Source organism: Panthera uncia, chromosome E1 (assembly GCF_023721935.1).
Source record: "Panthera uncia isolate 11264 chromosome E1, Puncia_PCG_1.0, whole genome shotgun sequence".
Classification (NCBI taxonomy): Eukaryota; Metazoa; Chordata; class Mammalia; order Carnivora; family Felidae; genus Panthera; species Panthera uncia.
Window position 1 is genome coordinate 12,035,601 of NC_064814.1, and position 6,000 is coordinate 12,041,600.

The following is a 6,000-nucleotide window of genomic DNA, read 5'->3' on the forward strand; positions in this document are numbered from 1 at the left end:
AAGGCATGCTGTTCCATTGTGTACTTTCAGCTGCTGAGGCAGTCTGTAAAAGGGATGGGGAGATGGAAACAAACAACCCTTTGGCCCAGAAAAAGAACACGGGGATAACAACCACGTCAGCCACTGTAATCTCACAGAGCTCTGTCATATTCCTCCATCCATTCATTTGTTCAGAAAGCTCACTTCACATGAGCCGGCTACCAGACTGGGGACTTTAAGGAGATTTAATAAAGCCCAGTCCTTCCTGTTGAGAAGCTCAAAGTGTAACAAGGGCAATATATGCATAAATAATTTCTTATACAAAGTGGAAAATGCTCCAGCAGTTCAAGGAGTATTGCCACCACTTTCTGGGAGAGGGGGGAGAGGTTCACAGAGGGGAGAGTCTGTAGGTGGAAAGGAGAAAGGGTACACCTTCCCCACCTCACCCTGCAGCAACTACGCTTATTGTGAAAGTGTGGGGCTGGGGCGAGAGATAACCAGGCATTGTTCATCTCTTACTGTGGTGCTGCCATAGGTCTTATGAGTATATACTTACGGAGATCCAGTAAGGTGTGAGGGGCACAGTGTGCAGTATGTTCCATTCAGTTTTGGATCCCTCCTGGGAGCGATCCTGGGTAGACAGTATGTTTTGTTAATAATAAGTGGTTGGGATGAATGTGTCTTCAGGAGCTGGCTCGCAGCTGCCACAGACAGCAGCGATGTTTTTCTCCCAGGATTTATAGGCACTATTCTTGTCCCTCTGACCTAAACAAAAAATGCCTATAGTATTTGTATGTTTCTCTGCCTCAAAAATTCCTTCCTTTCTTCTCCTTCAAACATTAATGTATAGGGTAGCTTTCCTGAGCCAGAAAACAGTCAAAATTATTTTTAAGTGCTAATTTATGCATAGTTTAGTGCAAGAAACCATTGAAAGGACACGGCAAATTTGCTGTGGGGGGAGAGTTTTTAGTCTCAGGGAAGCAGTGATGCGGCCTAATAAACATCAAGAAAATAAATTAGTGGAAATGCCCTAAAACCTCTCCTCCTTCTCTGCCTTCATCATGCACTGGTCTCTTATCCTAAAAATAAAAAACAAAAACACACAAACAAACAAAAACTGCAGTCTTAATTGGTTTTACCTTCCTGTCTCCTCAAGTGTGGGTCCGTCTGTTTTCTACTGTTCAAATTTCATTGTTTTCTAGAACTGCTGCTACAGATCCCTCACCCCCAATTCAGTTCTTAAACTTTTGCTATTTATCCAAAAGTATGGCTTCCTCTCTACTACAAGAGCACTTAAAAGTCACTAATGAACTCCATATTCTACCTATTACCTCTCCTTTTCTAATTTTATTTGAACCCTGCAGCATTTAGCACCACTGACCAGTTTGTCCTTGCAACTCTCCCTCCTGACCCTTGTGAGATTTTGTTCATTAACTTGTGTCTTGTCCCATTTGCTATTTTTTCTTCCTTTCATTTTTTTCTTTAAAAAAACACAGTTTTTAAACTGCTCCAAAAAAAAAGTAAAAACAAAACAAAACAAAAAAACAAACCAGCTTTATTGAGGTACAGTTCACATTGCATAATTCACCTATTTAAAGTGTACAATTCAGGGGGTGCCTGGCTGGCTCAGTCGGTTACAAGTCTGAGTCTTTTTTTTTTTCTTAAAAATTATTTATTGAATATATAAAAAGGAATATAGACCTGGAAGCACATCTAAAAATAGATTGATCGAGAAGATTTAAGCATCCTTATCCTGAAATACTTGCTGAATCCCTGGTAATATTTTAATTACCCTTTAATGGTAATCATAGATTTTAACACCAGGTCTCATTTTCGTCTTCGAATGTTTTGATGGAATAGTTTTCTAAGATAATTGAACTGTTTAAGCCCCATCTCTAGTGGAAATGAAATCATTTTTTATTTTCATGATACCTATGAGTTAGCATCTGGATATTGTCCCATGAAATCTTTAGTAGACATCCTGACATAGCTTTGAGGGAAGCTGATATTTTCTTTTTTTTTTTTTTAATTTTCTTTTTTTTTATTTACATCCAAATTAGTTAGCATATAGTACAACAATGACTTCAGGAGTAGATTCCTTAATGCCCCTTACCCATTTAGCCCATCACCCCTCCCACACCCCCTCCCATAACCCTCTGTTTGTTCTCCATATTTATGAGTCTCTAATGCTGTCTCCCCCTCCTGTTTTTATATTATTTTTATTTCCCTTCCCTTATGTTCATCTGTTTTGTCTCTTAAAGTCCTCATATGAGTGAAGTCATATGGTATTTGTCTTTCTCTGACGAATTTCACTTAGCATAATACCCTCCAGTTCCATCCATGTAGTTGCAAATGGCAAGATTTCATTCTTTTTGATTGCCGAGTAATACTCCATTGTATATGTATACCACATCTTCTTTATCCATTCATCCATCGATGGACATTCGGGCTCTTTCCATACTTTGGCTGTTGTTGATAGTGCTGCTATAAAAATGGGGGTGCATGTGTCCCTTCGAAACAGCACACCCTTATCCCTTGGATAAATACCTAGTAGTGCAATTGCCGGGTCATAGGGTAGTTCTATTTTTAATTTTTTGAGGAACCTCCATACTGTTTTCCAGAGTGGCTGCACCAGCTTGCATTCCCATGAGTCCGAGTCTTGATTTCAGCTCAGATCAGGATCTCACAGTTCATGAGTTCAAGCTCCAGATCAAGCTCCATACTGACATTGCAGAGCCTACTTGGGATTCTCTCTCTCCCTCTCTCTGCCCCTCCCCCGTACTCTCTCTCTCTCAAAATAAGAAGAAATTCTTTATGTTGGTTTATATATTTGTAATTGATCTCTTTCTTTATATAAGTAGCAAAGTATGCATAGAAAAACATTGTTGGGGCACCTGGGTGGCTCAGTCGGTTGAGCATCCGACTTCAGCTCAGGTCATGATCTCACAGTCCGTGAGTTCAAGCCCCACGTTGGGCTCTGTGCTGACAGCTCGGAGCCTGGAGCCTGCTTTGGATTCTGTGTCTCCCTCTCTCTCTGCCCCTCCCCTGCTCATGCTCTGTCTCTCTCTGTCTCAAAAATAAATTAAAAAAATTTTTTAAAAGGTAAAAAAAAAAAAGAAAAGCATTGTTAATTTACTTTTCCAGTTGTTTGGTTTCAGGTAATACACATCAAATATGTTTAAATTCATGAGATCATAATGATGCTAAACAAACAAAAAACTCCTTGGGAATCACCTTGGAAAATACTAGAGAACCAACTAATTATTCTACTAAAAACTTGAAATAAAGAGAAATAAGCATTTATCCTGCCTTTTCTGTTTGAATTGTACCTCAGAGTTACCAAATATTTGGTGAGGGAAAATTCTTAGTAGTGGCTCAATCAATAGAGCATGCAACTCTTGCTCTTGGGGTCATGAGTTCAAGCCCCATATTGGGTGTAGAGCTTACATTAAAAAAAAAAAAAAAAGAACTTATTTATAGAATAATTTCAGCTCATAAATGAAGGTGGAGCGATGAAATGTCACCATTTTGTAACCTCTAGTAAAATAACGATCTAGATAATGATCATTAATGCCTGCTAAAACTCTGACATGGAAATGAATGGGGAACTCTATAATTGTTGTATCAGTCTAACAACACCTAAGCCCCACGTTGGGTAAAGAGTTTACTTAAAAAGGGGAAAAAAAAAAAGGAAAAGCCAGTCAACCAATTACAATGTATTGGATCTTATGTAGATCCCGATTCAATCAAACAAATTGTAGGCAAAACAAAACAAAACAAAAAGGTTTATGAGACAGTTGGGGGAATTTGAATATTGATATTTGCTGACATCAAGGAATTATTAATAAATTTTAAAGTGTGATACTTGCATTATGGTTATACTTTAAAAATAATCCTTGGGGGGTGCCTGGGTGGCTCAGTCGGTTGAGCGTCCGACTTCAGCTCAGGTCACGATCTCACGGTCCATGGGTTCGACCCCCGCGTCGGGCTCTGGGCTGATGGCTCAGAGCCTGGAGACTGCTTCCGATTCTGAGTCTGCCTCTCTCTCTGCCCCTCCCCCATTCATGCTCTGTCTCTCTCTGTCTCAAAAATAAATAAACGTTAAAAAAATTAATTAAAAAAATAATCCTTGGGAGTGCCTGGTTGGCTCAGTCAGTGGAGTATGAGACTTTTGATTTGAGGGTTGTGGGTTTGAGCCCCATGTTGGATGTAGAGATTACTTTAAAATAAATAAAAATAAAAATAATCTTTAGAATTAAGAGATACATACTGAATTATTTACAGATGAAATGATATTACATCTAGGATATGATTCAAAATAAGTCTGAGGGGAGTGGATAAGCATACAGATGCAAGCAGGTTGGCCATGTGTTAATCATTGTTCAAGCAAGGTGATAGGTGCATAGAGACACATTATATTATTCTCTCTACTTTTGCCTACATTTGAACTTTCCCATAATAAAAAATACGAAGGCTGTTTTGAGGATGAAATGTGTTCATATATGTAAAGGGACATGTCAGAGTTGCATGTGCATATGCAAAGTTGACATATCATTGGTGGCAAAAAATGTGCATAACACTTTTCCCTATCATGCACTTGAACCAGTCAAGAACTGATGGTATTCAAGACAACTTTCTGTTAAACCCATTCTGTGGCACACAAGAAGACCTCCCCGACTGCTTCCTTTCAACTTTCCAGTTGGAATCAAGAGCAGATCTTCAAAACAAGACACTCAATAAGTACGGTAAGTGTTTAGCAGCTGTGCACATTTAAGCAAAGCCATTTAATTTGTGAAATCTGGCCCTTTTCCCAGGAAACCATGTTTCCATTTCACAATGTAACAGAGCAGGAAGAATGTGAACTCTTGTTCCGACATAGATTCCTTGTGTTTCACTCAGATTTCCACATTTTCATTGTGCTCTGGGTGTGAGAGTCCAGCTGTGCGTTGGTGGAGTGACTCATTTTTCCAAGACACATATTTCCATGAATCCCACAGGCCACTGATTGGTGTGAAAGAGCAGTCAGCACAGATTTGGTTCCTGGATCCATCATATGACTTAAGAGAGATGATTTAAAGTTTTTCAATGGGCTTATATTGAAAGAAGCAATTCAACCATTCAGATAATTCGTGTTCCAAAACATTTAGCATTTTCAAGTGGTTATTAAGAGCAGCTATGTGATACTATAAGGGTATGCAAAGGAAATAGAAGCATAATATATGTCCTTTGGGGGCTTAATAATCTCATTGAGTGGCACCTGGGTGGCTCACTTGGTTAAGCGTCCAACTTTGGCTTGAGTCACAATCTCACAGTTCGTGAGTTCAGTTCTCACAGTTCTCATCGGGCTCTGTGCTGACAGCTCAGAACCTGGAATCTGCTTCCAATTCTGTTTCTGTGTCTCTCTGCCCCTCCCCTGCTCACATTCTGTCTCTCACTCTCAAAAGTAAATAAACATTAAAAAAAAATTTAAAAAAAAACCAATAATCTCATTGAGGAAATAAACATTCAAGAAGTAGAAAGATTCCCAAATAAGTAGATGATATCCAATGCAAATGTATATGAGATATATCCATCAATGTTTAGGAGTTCTAGAGTAAAAGAGTGATCAAAATGACAAGAGGCTATCCGGAAAAAAGTTTCATTTACAACATTTTTAAATTATTTAAAATTTACAGAAAGGTTTTTTTTAAGTACAAAAAAAATTTTTTTGACCCATTTGAGAATAAGTTGACAACTTGATGTCTTAATCACCCAAATACCTTAGTATGCATTTTCTGCATTCTGATACATAACCAGAGTACAACCATCAAAATCAGGCAATTAACTTTGATACATTTCACCATCTGATTCTCAGCAGCCTATCAGATTTCATCATTTGTCCCAATAATGTTCTTTATAGCTCAATGATCCAATCTGAGATCACACTTGGAATGTTGTTGTCACATCTCCTCAGTCTCCTTCAATTAGGGGCACAGTTCCTCATTTTTCCCTTGACTTTCATAACTTTGACCTTTTGACCTT